Genomic DNA, 13,340 nt, shown 5'->3' with positions numbered 1-13,340 from the left:
GTTTCCTGAAGCCTAGTGCTACGGGATGGTTTTAGGAGTGATGAACCAGTGTGGTCTGCTTCTACACTTGCCTGCCCTCCAGAAAGGATGAATTAAAATACAGATCAATCCACAGGCCCCAGTGAATGACCAGTTAGAGTCTCTCATAGTCTCATCCCGATTACATATAGGCTCCATAACTAGCTCCATATTTCTGTGCCTCGTGCATTTTCAGAAAAACGTCCCTTTGGGTTGACAACTTCCACGTTTGTTCTTTTTAGATTTTGTTTGGAACGAAGTGAGGAAGTGTGTGTAGAATACAATTGTGTGGCCGTCGCAATTTGTAGTTACTCCTGTCATACTGCATTAAGCATGGGTTTTTAATGTTTGCATAAACTCCTTGAGGGCAGACTTTCTGCCAGTTTTTCCTGGAGACCTCAGCACCTGGCACAGGTGCTGGTTCATGTACTTAGCGAGCGCCTTCTCTATGTTAGGCGCTGCGATATGGTAGTAAATAAAGACAGGCGAGGCTCCTGCCCCGTCACATTATAGTGATGGAGGGAAAACAAATACTGAGCCATTTGCTTTCAGAGCAAAGAGCTCTGTGAAAACGGAAGTGCAGGGTGCTTCAGGGGAGCATAACCTGGGGACCTGGCCTAGTCTCAGAGGTCAAAGGTTTCCCTAAGGAAGTGACATTGAGGGTGACCCTTGAATGATAAGGAGGAGTAAGCCTAAAAGAGAAGTAAGCCCTCAATCAGTCTTGGCCGAATTAGCGGGTGAATGAAATGGCTGCTTTCCTCCCCAGCCTCGCCGTGGCATGGCTAAGTTCAGCATGACAAGCTCCGTCACTCTATCCAAGGTCCCTCCAGGCCTTATCTGTGCGTCCATGAGCCGTTTTCTTAGCTTCTCTCTTCTGCAGTCAAGGCAAGTAGAGTGTAATAAAGAAAACGGTAAGAGGACAATGACCTTTGGAGACATTACCATACCAGTGTTTAACTGAGTGCATAGAATATACAGGTAGTGGTTGATATGCTTATAATATACCATGCATCCAGAAATTTCAAGGGTAAGAGGATTCTGGGAGTTTGACTTCCACCTTGGAGAATTCCAGTTGGCGGAATCAACTTGGTCTCAGCTTGGCGTGACTCCTCACTGGCAAGGCGAGGCCGCTCTTTGGCAGACAGAGCCCTGGAAGCCATGCTCACTGGCTTTGCTATGAAGGGCTGTGGGTCCTTAAGCAAGGGCCAGGTCTCCCCAGGCCTTCGTTTTCTCACTGCCGAAGGGGGAGATCCTGCCAGTGATAAATTTACCTCAAAGCCATGTTGTAATAAAGACGGCCTTGAAAGCATTTTGCAAGATTAAATAAAACAACAGCAACAAGTAAACACCTCCTTGAGGAGGTGGGCTTTCCTTACCTGGTGTTTCCTTTTCGGAGAAAGCTCTGTGATCGAAGACTTTAGAGAGGCTCAGAGCTGGGATTGGCTTTCAAGATCTTTTCTGGAATTACTGGGCCCTTTACTTTAAAACAACTTTGCAGGAGGCATCTGTAATGATGATGATGATAATAATAATAACATTTATTGAGTAGTTACTGATGAGCCAGGCACTGTCCTGAGCAATTTAAATGCATTTTAGCACTTCATTCCCACTGCAGCCCATGGAATACATCTATTATTAGACACACTTTACCCATGAGAAGGGGTGGAGGCATAGAAAACTCAAGCGACTTGCCAAAAGCTATGCAGCTAGAAGGGTCTGTCTGATCCCAAAGACTTTACTCACTACATATGTGAAATATTTTCAGCTTTTCAGAATAAGAGTTCGGGGTTGCTAAGTGACTAAGCATATACAATTAATTATGCCTTCCCTGGAATACAAGAGTGTTAACATTAGCAGAAGTTTATTTTTGCAATTCCTTTGGCCTTCTGGTGTTTCCACATGCCTCCACCCCTTTTCCTAACTGTATTGCTCTCCTGTTGTTTAAAGGGGGGGTGGGGGCCGGGGGGCGGGAATCTAGTTTCAAACTTGTCCAAATAGAAAATGAATTGCATTTCAACTGGCCAGCGCCGCGGCAAAGGACTGAAGCACAGATGCCAGGCACGTTTGGGGAAAACCTTATGGCAGTGCAGGGGCAGTGCAGGATCTAGGCTATGTTTTATTACTGAGATCTTAAACAATTTTTAAGCGCCCTCTTATTACCTCCCCTCGCCCCCCATCCCACCTCATCTACTGGGATGCTAAAGAGAGAAAACGACGACGTCTCTACCTTCTTGGGATGGAAACAATAGACTTTGCCTGTGCTACTTTTATTTCCCCACTGGGGAATCTGGGAGCTGACCTGATTGAATTCCGCTGGTAGAGGTCATGCTTTGAATTCAAGGCAGAGGAAAAAACGAAGAAAACATTTTGCAATGATACCCCCCGGGTCCTGAGCACACTGGGGCCTCTCCTCGCTGCATTGTGGTCTGCTGATAAGGATAACGTGGATGACAAGCGGAACATTTCCAGGACAAAGGAAATTCCCTGTTTCATTGTTTAAAGGAAGCCACCGTCCAGCTTAGGAGAACCTGGTTTCAGGCACAGCAGATTTCCCTGCTGGCGGGCAGCAGAGGCAGGCCAGTGAGGCTGGCAATACAGGCTGCCTGTGAGCGCCGTCTGTCCCTAATTTCATCTGGGGCGCACTGGCGTGGTGGGAAGTCAAGAAGGGGTCATTGCAGTTTATGGCATTTCGCAGGGGTTAGAGATGTCGGCATCACGGGCTGGGAGAGTTAAAAGCCTGATTCGTACAATGTGGCCCATTGAAGCATCACAGAAAAAGCACCAGGAGATTTAGAGAAGCTGATCTGGTTTTGAGTTTAAATTCTGGACCTCTTTTTCTCCCCACCCCCTCCGAGCCAAAATGTCAGAAAAGGGCCTGGTTTCCCTTTATGGAGTGCAAAATAAACAGATCTTCAGCAGCAGGAGAGGGGCCCAGCTCCCCAGACCATAATGCCAGAGCTGAGGGGGGGGGGCGGGGGGGCATGGGGAAAAGTCTTCTGTCTGGTTAGTATTTGGCATTGACTTTCATTTTCTCCAACCTCTGTTTTCTAGAAGCCTGCCTGTACGGGAAGTACAGGAATAAAAGAGAAGCTGATCTTGGGGGTTTTCTTGCCAGACTTCAAAGGAGGTGGTGGATTTGGGATTTTTGATAGTTTGGGGAGACATTTGCAAAATTAAAACTGCTTTGGGGAATTGAACCCAGAGACCGGGATCTTAGCTGTTGGCCGGTCCGAGGGCACTGCTCTTCTCCCCACTGGAACCTGAGCTCACAGGGCTTGCTGCGGGCCCCTCCCAGCCCCGGGAGAGCACCGAGCCCTGGGCATCGTGGGGTCAGCTGTGGTTAGCCTGGCCACAGGGCCCTGCATTCCTTCTGGGCTTTGCTTGGTTTGGGTGGGTGTGACCACGAGTTTACTCTGGAGAACACTGAGACAAAGAGTCTAAATTGGGCAGGATCTCGAATCTAATGACTTGTTTACAGATCCTGTACTTTTTCCAGGGCCGGGAGGAGGAAGAGGAAAGGGCACGCTGGTCACTGTGGGCATGGCACATTGTTGTTTTTCATCCTAAGGAGGTAGAATAGTTTCAGCCAGCAGCGGGGCATCTGCCCGGCAGCCAGTGGGCAAAGTGGCACTCTGTGTAATTTTCCAAGGTGGGGAGGAAGCAGCAGCGGCCTGGGCCTCTGCCCACCGGCTTGGCTTCCGGGGAACGTACCCGCTCCAGGGAGAATGCCCGACACTGCCACATGAAAGGCCCTGTTTCCTCCCGCTGTAACTTCAAGCGGTGGGGGAGATTACCCTCTTCACCCCTGCTCCAAGCACACCCGGAACCAGGGTGCCCAGCGAAGCCCGTGCACCTGTAATGGGGCAGAGGAGACAGCACAGGGCCTGTGTCAGTAGAGAGGAAATGCCCAGGAAATTCACTCTCTAAGAGAAAAGCAGGCTCATGAAGGTCTTGCTGTCAGGCGGTGTGTGTGCGATGATTGCTAAGTGTAAGAAACTCCTCTGAAAGCCTATATGCTGCCAATCTGAAACCTTCTTCCAGCTTCTGGCAGTTCTTCTGGGGCCCAGAGGTGCTGCTTCCAAGACATGCAGGCTTGGGGTTTATCCCAAAAGGACGGTGTTGGACTGCAGGGAAGGGAGGGAGGAGCCTGCATCCACGTGTGTTCCCTTTAGTTCCCCCACCAACCTGTGAGGTATATATATCGCAACTCCCATCTTGTGATGAGGGAACTGAGGCCCAGAGATGTTAGGTCATTTACTCAAGGCCACACGGCTGCTGAATGCGTCGTGCTGCATCTGCTTTGCACCCCGTTTGTGCAGGTTTACAAGGCAAGGCAGTGACCCCTGTGTGCCTGAGCTGGGGAGGAGGTGGCCCTAAGATGCAGTCCGTCACCTCTCCTGGATTGTTTCAGTCGGATGTGGCTGAGTTAAAGTCGTGCTTCAAGGGAATGTGGGCCAGTCCATGAGTAGAGGAGTCCGCATCACAAAGCACAGGGGATTCTTGATATCCCAAAGCTCTCAGATGTTCCCACAGGGGTATCTAAGGTGGTGCCAGGGATGGTGGGAACGGGTTGTTCCTGGGAGCCTCTGAACAGGGAAGCCTCATCCATAATGGCATCCCCAGAAAACATTCACTCTAAGACATCTAGGGGTGCCTGGGTGGCTCAATCGTTAAGCGTCTGACTCTTGATTTTGACTCAAGTCATGATCTCATGGCTTGTGGCTTCGCGCCCTGCATCGGGTTCCGGGTGAACGGCATGCAGCCGGTTTGGGATCCTCTCTCTCTCTCCCTCCCTCTGTTTCTGTCCCTCCCCTGCTTGTGCTCTCTCTCTCTCTCTCTCTCTCTCTCAAAATAAATAAACAAAAACTTTAAAAAATTTTTAAAAACACACACACACAAACTCTAGGACATCTATTAACTCATTTGAGTGCTGAAAGGCAGGCAGGACAGCCATCTTAACCGGAAAAAGGGGACCCGGATGTCGTAGACTGGAGTTCTCATCCCAGCTCCTGCTGTCGACCAGATGTGTGATGCTGAGCAAATCACTTCACTTCTCCTAGTCACAGATTTCGCATCCACGACACGCGGGACTCGCTCCCCACGAGATTCGGGGTACAGAGGCGATTCTCCCCAACCTTCTGAGGTTCCCCCAACGCTGGTGATGCAAAGCACATTTCTGAACACCACCACCTGCCCTTCTTCTTCCAGCCTCGCTGGAATCTGACCAATGGGGAGGCCAGGTCTGCAGGGAAGGAGTAGGTGGCCAGATTCCTTTCCACTTGTTTCCTGCACCTGCAAGAGAAGAACAGAGGCCATTATTTGGATGACTTATTGTTTCGAGCTTTTGTGTGTTTTGCTTTATTATTTTTTTTTTTTGTAACTTTACAAAAAGCAACATACATGCTTTTCAGACTTCAATTGTTCCTCGCTCCTGACTATCCCAGCTCACCACCTTGCAACCGGCCAATCACCGGATACGTCTTCGTGAACTGCAGCAGATTTTATTACTTATCGATGCCCCGTGCGGGAGGTGGAGGGTCGGTGAAATGGCAGAAGCTCAGAGCAGCTGAGGGTGGTTGGACTCAGTGGAAAATCCAGAAGTGCAGATGTGGATCCAAATTGGGCTGAAAATCTCATGAGATCAGGCTTTCTCGGACTTCCTGCTTTTAGCCTAAGCAGTGTGTTCAACATAAACGAACTTTCGGTATTTTGAAACTTCCGTTTCTGATCTCAGAACCTGGAAGTCGAGAGCTGTTGTGAACATTTCCACAAATTTTGTCACGGTTGTTCTGGAGGCCGGGTCGAACCCAGTAATTATGGGGCGTTAGGACGTACCACAACCACAGCAGCCTGCCGGGACGGCGACACTAGAGGGAAAGCGGGACTCTGGTTAAGAGCTCTGGAGACATGCAGGACTGGGTTCAGATTCTTAGCTCTGCCACTTCTGGCCCTGTGACTTAACCTCTTAGGCTCTCAGTTTCCTCATCAGTTAGATGAAGAAAATGTACCATTTCATAATGCTGTGAGGACAAACTGGGGTGTGTGCGCACGCATTCGATCTGTCCCCTCTTTTCTCATATGTGTGTGTCTGATACGTGCATATACGTACGCCTGCGTGTATACGTGCATCTCTGTGTACATAGATACAAAGCATATGCGTCTGTATATATTACTTACTTACAGCTTGAGCACGTTCTCCTGGGGACCCGAGGGAGCCAGTATCTGACAGGTGTGGCATTTGGGAGTTGCTGACATCTTGCTAATTAACTCTCCAGTGGGGCTTTGCACCAAGGCAGCGAGGGCTCTGGGTGCACAAAGCATGAGTTCCCTGGACCTGGAGAGGTCTCAGTTGCTCTCCAGCCACAAGTGAGACTCACATTGGCCTTGGGAAGCGGAGGTGCGTTCATCACGTCTGCTTGTGCCGCCCTGGCTTTTCTTGCTCTCCTCAAACAAGCCGAAAGTCATGCCCGGCAGACAGGTGCCACAGGGCAGCAAGGGGCTGTTGGAGCCCTGCGCGGTCATCGGTCAGAAGGAAGAGAGCTGCGTAGGGATGAGAAAGGAGGGGAGACAGAGAGTCAGGGACAGGATGGTAAGGTCCATCACAATCCACCCAGCGCTGAGAAAAATGGCTCCCTCAGCACACCTCCCTCAGACGCTACACAGGCTGCTCCTTCTTTTCCTTTTCTGTGTTGTAGCTTAAGTTTTTCTTTTGCTCATCAAATGCATCGTGTCTGTTTTTTAATGTTTTAAATGTTTATTTATTTTTGAGAGACAGAGCATGAGTGGGGGAGGGGTAGAGAGAGGGAGACACAGAATCCAAAACAGGCTCCAGGCTCCAGGCACAGAGCCCGACACGGGGCTCGAACTCACAAGAACTGTGAGATCATGACCTGAGCCGAAGTCGGACGTTTCACCGACGGAGGTACCTAGGCGCCCCAAACGCATTATGTCTTTTTGAAGAATTTTTTTTTTAAATAGTGATTTCCAAAGTAATACATCAGCTTTGGATAAACTTTGGAAACTGTGGAAACATCATGAAAGAAAACTACAAAAGCACCCGGAGTCCCACTGTGCGGAAAATAACCGGTTAACGTGTCGGTGTGTTTCCTTATGGTCTCTTTAGTGCAAATATCTAGACATATATGCCTTCTTTTTATATAACCAGAATCATATTGTTACCAGGTGGCTCAGTTCTTGCCCCAGATGCACCAAAGAATTGGAGACCCAAGATCAGAATGGGGAGAAAGAGTTTATTGAGTAGATAAGTATAGTAGGCTTTTAAAAGGGAAAGCGGGCCATTGCGGGAGCCAGAATGGCCATGGCCCTGAGAAGCTCTCACTGCATCCTTGTAAACCTGTTTTCTGCATATGTACACTATTGTTTTGCAATCTCCTTTTAGTCTCTTCTTACTAAATTGTAGATGTTCCCTGTATCATTAAATACTATTCTACAGTATTACTTTAAAAAAAATTTTTTTTTAATGTTCATTTATTTTTGAGAGAGGGAGAGAGAGAGAGAGACAGAGACAGAGCATGAGCTGGAGAGGGGTAGAGAGAGAGGGAGACACAGAATCCGAAGCAGGCTCCAGGCTCTGAGCTGCCAGCACAGAGACCCACGAGGGGCTCGAACTCACGAACCTCGAGATCATGACCTGGGTTGAAGCTGGCGCTTAACCGACTGAGCCACCATCACCACTTCTAATGGATGCACAGTAAATCATTAAATGAAGGTTAAGTGCTGGGCTTTCAGTATATGTTGTTTTGCTTCTCCCCAGTTTCTGGACCTGGGATGGCATTGTTTAACAGGGCTAGACTTACTTCTTTTTGATTTCAATAAAGTATTCTTTCTAGCCTTTAGAAAGAAACCCACATGAAATGCTGAAAAAGGGATGTTAAGAAAAGTCACCGAGTCCCCCTTGAGTCATAAAGCCAGAGGCTGGGGAGGCGGGGCCCGCCTCAGCTCACCTCCCTGGCCTCGCCCCACGGAAGCCCCGCGGAGACCGGATTACGGGCAAACCCAGGACCTGATGTGATAGCACAAAGACACCCACAACTCCGAATTTCCTGCTGCCCCGAGGCCTCTTTTTGCATAGGATGTTTGACTTACACATACGTGGAAAGCAACTACTAAGAATAGAATAAGAGCTGCCTCTTTTCTTCTGTTGTCACTGCTCAGCAACTCCAGCCTCTGAGGCGGCCGTCTGCCACTCATCTGCCCCCTCACAGCAAACGGGGTCAGCAGGGCTGGCTGTCAGCAAGAGGCCGGGCCCTTTCGCCTTCTCCTTCTCCGTGTGTGGCAGAGGTTGGGGTGGTAGCCGTCTGAGGGCTCTTTGTCTGGCGAGGGAGCGGGATCTCTGCCGTGGGAGGGAGCCCCCCTGGCCAGCCCTCTGCCCTTCCCCCTCCAGCCAGCCAACTGATTTTCTTCTCCTCCAGCCTCCACTTATCTGAGCTTGCTCAACTCACCTTGAGAAGCTGGAACCTCCCGGCCGCTTTGGTAGAATCAGTCCTTCCCGGTTGAGTGCTGACAAGTTTGCCCACGAGAATTCTCTCTGAGCCCCTCAGGACCATGGCGGCTGACCCCTGCATGATGCCTTGCGAAGCCGGCACGGGCAAGCTTCTTCACGAAGGCCTTGACTCTCATGGTGCCACTTAGTTAATTGTTCGTTCATCCCCCTAGCTATGCACTTAGTGCCTCCTGTTCCAGACACCGTGTTGTGGTAGTGGTGGGATGGAGAATAAAACAGACAAGATTCCCTGCTGCTGTGGAAGATACAAAGAATTATAAGCAAGCCACTGGAATCAAAGAGTCTGTGGTGGGGGTCTCAGGGGAAACACCCCCTGAGTTACAAAAGACCCTCGATACTTTTCCATGCTGTCTGACATTAGGATCCTGTCCTTAACCTACCCCCAGCCTCTCTTGAGCCTGGCTCAGCTCACAGCTCTTCTAGGTGCTGAGCTGAAGAGAGACCGATTTCTTTGTGCAAGATCCATTATGGGCAGGAGAGCGAGCCTGGCTCAAGCATACAGCTCCACAGACCCTTGTGGTCAGGGAGTTCCTAAATGAACTCGAACCTTTGGGGGCTGGGATCTGTTTACTCTTGGCACACTGGGATTTCCTGTTTCTAAGAAAATGGGCTTAGATGCTCAGCTGCATTAACCAAACAACATGTTGACGCAAATGAATCTGAAACTTGCCAGCTCCAGACTCCCTAGAAGGTCAGCTTTAAGAATGAAGGGATTGAATGACTTTTCAAACCCTGAATTCTAAGCCAGGTGACCCAGGCCAGGGATTTATTGTGGGGGACCTCCTATCCTACCCTTCTAGTCTAAAACCCCCCTGACTAGCCTTGGAGTCAGAGACTTCCTGGTCATCCTGGAGCAGGGAGAGGGTGGGAGGAAGATTTCCCGTGTCCATGGCTAGCCTTGGACTCCATCACCAGTATCCCATCTGCCTGAAATGGTCACCAGGAGCTCGTTTCTTTGAGCCTCCGGGAAGCTCACATCAAAATGCAAAAGTTACTGGTTGACATGACTTGAGTGATTGCATTTACTACATGAGCTTAGCTGAGCAAGGTCCTGTGAAGGTAGCAAACCGGGCAAGTTTTGACAGGGTGTGGGGGAGGGGAGGGAGAGAAGGCAGAAGAGAATTTATCAAGGGATGCCTTGCAGAGAGGCCCAACCCAGAGAGGGGAAGGCCCCACTGGAGTACAGGAGGAGGATGTTCAGACAAGGGGCAAAACGGGCTGGAGGCACCAACTGGGTGATTGTAGACATCAAAAACCCCGCCTGGCCTACTTGGCTACAGTTGGCCTTCACAGTAAGCATTCACTTTCTCGTCTGTGGCCCTGGGGTATAAGCGAGCTCTGCAGGGATATGGCTGCTCAGGCTCCAGGGGACACAGCTCTCTCTACTGGGAAGAGTTCTGCAATTTTTATCAATACTTGAACTGAGAAACTGAGTGGTATGGCTTCCACCGTAAAGTGCAACTCTGTGGTTCAAAAATGTGCAAATTATTGGGGATTTATTCCATAACAGAAATTATGCTCATTGAGATGTGGCTAATTAATATCGCTGCATCCAGCAGCTAGTCAAAGGAGGTCAAGTTCTCTTGGGGATACCCTGTCTGGAGAGTGATACAGTATGCAGATGTGGTAGGGACATCTACCACAGTCATTCATTTTGTATTCTGATCATGTATCGAGTGATGGGAACCGTGGGGGAGTCTCCAGAGAATGGGGAGAAAAGAATATCCATGACAACTGCATACGAGTCCAGAACAACAGTGGAGTAATTAAAGAGAACTGAGGAGAAAGTGAGGGAATCAGGCAGCATAAGGGAGGTAAGCCAAAAAAAAAAAAAAAATCAGAAGGAAAGGAAAATCGTTGGGGGTTTGGACTGGTGTGGGAAGGCTTCATGGATGAGGTACATTGTGATCCAGGAAGGCTCGTCTTCATGGGTATCTATATCTTTGGGTAATAAAGGGCCTCCTGAATCAGTATCTTTCCAAATGTTGGAGGCCCAGGAGCATGACGAGCAGCAGTGGCTATGCATAATTTTACGAAGCTTGTGCACAAGGATCTAGAAATTGCAGAAATGGAAATAAAAGAGTTGAATTCCTAGCGCCATATATGGCCTGAGCGTCAGGAGGTGGCTACGTGTGGCGGAGAAGAAAAGAAGGAGGACAGGTAGAGGAAGAGTCCACTGGGGATTCCAAGGGATGGATAAATGGAATCCATTCCGTCTTTCATTAATTTAATGATCACACATGTACTGAGCACCTACTACTTCTAGGCAGTGTGCAGCATTGAGAATGCCATGATGCTTGAGACATGGTCCCTGCCTTTGTTAAAGTCAGCGTCCCCTGGGGGAAGCAGGCATATACGGACACTCAGAGGCTAAAGACCAGCAAGTGCTTTTGCAACATGTACAAAGTGTCACAGGAGACCAACTGAAGGAACAACTAACTGCTGGAAAGAGCTAAGAGGGTTAGGGATGGCTCCCCAGGGTGCAGGTAACAGTGGAGCTGATTTCTACAATGACTCGGAATGTACCTGACAGGGTATTCCAGGGAGAGGGAAGCGGCACGAACGGGAACATGAACTTGGGAAAGAGCGTGCCATGTTAGTAAGAGTGCCACAAAAGTTGAGGGAAGCTGGAAACTAGTCAGAATTGACTCGAAGTGACTCTTAAAACACTTTAATGCCAGGCTGTAGAGAATCAGATTTTATGTTGCAGGTGACAGGAAAATCAGTACACATTTTCATAAGACAGTATGGCAACCAATATTCCATTCAATTCTAAAAAGAACATATCCCAAGCCCTCAAGAGACTTCCCTTCCCCCCTCCCCCCATAAATTTGGTGAGGGGCAAGTGGAGAGAGAGGGTGAGGAGAAACATGACCACAAATAATTATGATATGAATTTAGAATAGGTTCGTTGTTGTAGGAGAGGCACAAACCAAAGGTTGTGGAAGCAGAGATTCTCAACAGCCCGGCTTTGTCTCTGCCCATTCAGGTCAAAGCAGGCCTGATTTGGAGGACCAGCCGTTTCTCATCAACTTGGTAATAGGACCATGATTCTCCCTCCAACCCCCAGGAGAAGTGTTTTCATCAGGGTCCACAGAGAGTTATGGGGTTTAAGTCGGGATGCCAGCATATAAAAAACATGCAAAATCCCCCCAGAATAAGCTTGCCAGCTCACCGTCTTGACAGGCCTCCATGCTCTGGCCAGGGGTATGACTCTGGGCTGCGACTCTAGGTTTTCTGTTGGTTTAGATAAAAACTATAATTAGCTACCACAAATACAGTGAATGTAGGAGGGGCAAGGGGAGACCCGAATGTGAAGTGTTTTCTGGATTCATTTATTTCTGGCTCCTCGTGTTGCCTCAAGTCTCTGTTCAGCTAAATACAGTTGACGCTTGAACGACACAGGCTTGAACCGTGCGGGCCCACTTATACTCGAATTGTTTACAGCAGGGCGGTATAAACATATTCTCTCTTCCTTATGATTTGCTTAATAATGTTTTCTTTGCTCTGGCTTACTTTATTGTAAGAATACAGTATAGAATGTATATAATGTACAAAACATGGTGCTAATCGTCTGTTCATGTTATTGGCAAGGCTTCCGGCCAAGAGTAGCTGTTGGGGGGCGCCTGGGTGGCTCAGTCTATTGAGCGTCCGACTCCGGCTCAGGTCATGATCTCGCGGTTCATGAGTTGGAGCCCCGCATTGGGCTCTGTGCTGACAGCTCAGAGCCTGGAGCCTGCTTCGGATTCTGTGTCTCCGTCTCTCTCTGCCCCTCCCCTGCTCACACTCTGTCTCTCTCTCTCTCTCAAAAATAAATAAACATGAAAAAAATTTAAAAAAAAAAAAGAGTAGCCGTTGGCAGTTAAGTTTTGGGGGACCCAAAAACTGGAGGTGGGTTTTCAACCGTACAGGGTTCCACGCCCCCGAGCCCCCACGTTGTTTCAGGGCCAACTATACTTATTTTTCAAATGTAAAGTAACACCCTAGGTGAGCCTGAACTCGATCCTTACAGAATACTCAGGAATTTCATCAGGGTTTCCCCCTATCTCCTCCCAACCACCTCTCCCCTGTCCCCAGCAAGCACAGGTTGTATGTCCACACCTGTGCACGTCTTTGAGCAGTGCCTCGGAAACTGGCCAGGTCCCCTTTCAGATCACGGCCAAAAATGTCAGCCCCTCACATCTCACCTGTGAGCACAGGCCCCAGCCCTTTCTGGGGGAAGGAGCACCCTGCATCAAACCCACCCAAAGGTGTCCCAGAGCCCTTCACTCACAGAAGCCTGGCAGAGAAGTCAAAGCAAGGATGTGGCCACCACACAGACCTTTTGCATGTAATACACGATTTACAGACATCTTTCATCCCCTCCTTTTATTTTCTCTCCTTTTCTTTCTCTCTTGCTCTCTGTTTGACTGAGTTGCCCCAGGGCTGGTGGTTTCAAAACTAGCAGCTGCAAACTTATGAAGGAAAAAAAAAAACCCAAACCACAAAAACCCTTCTTGTGAAAACTGTGTGTGCCAGTCTAAAAGCGGTAGGCCATGCGGGAGGGAGGCCTGTTAACGTGTCAGGAGGACAGAAGCATGGAGTGTGAAACAGCAGCAGGGTCTTTATAGGGGGGAGGAATGATATGCGTTCAGGGCAGGGGGGAGTAGGGGACAAGGCAGGAGAGGAGTTTGGGAAGAGGGAGGAGTCCTAGCTGGCCAGGAAAACCCTCAGAGGAATGGCTCCCTGCATCAGCTGAGCTGTCTGAAACAGTCTGGCTTCCCAAATGCAAATCAGACCAGCTGTTACTTCTGGTATC

General features: G+C 49.1%; 1 protein-coding gene and 1 long non-coding RNA gene across 4 annotated transcripts in view; one reads left to right on the top strand and one right to left on the bottom strand.

Moving 5' to 3' along the window:
• The window catches only part of FLI1 (Fli-1 proto-oncogene, ETS transcription factor), a 131,082-nt gene that overhangs the window by 28,109 nt on the left and 89,633 nt on the right, over nucleotides 1-13,340 (top strand). The gene's annotated exons all lie outside the window — the stretch shown is intronic.
• On the bottom strand, nucleotides 5,206-8,589 carry LOC132661083 (uncharacterized). The gene is made up of 3 exons (XR_009602031.2): nucleotides 8,481-8,589; nucleotides 6,396-6,558; nucleotides 5,206-5,310 (listed from the first exon to the last, which is right to left on the bottom strand). It is a non-coding gene; the product is annotated as an uncharacterized LOC132661083 (long non-coding RNA).

Source organism: Panthera onca, chromosome D1 (genome assembly GCF_046562875.1).
Source record: "Panthera onca isolate mPanOnc1 chromosome D1, mPanOnc1 haplotype 2, whole genome shotgun sequence".
NCBI lineage: Eukaryota > Metazoa > Chordata > Mammalia > Carnivora > Felidae > Panthera > Panthera onca.
The sequence above is the reverse complement of the archived record's forward strand: the minus strand, read 5'-3'. Positions and strand labels throughout refer to the sequence as shown.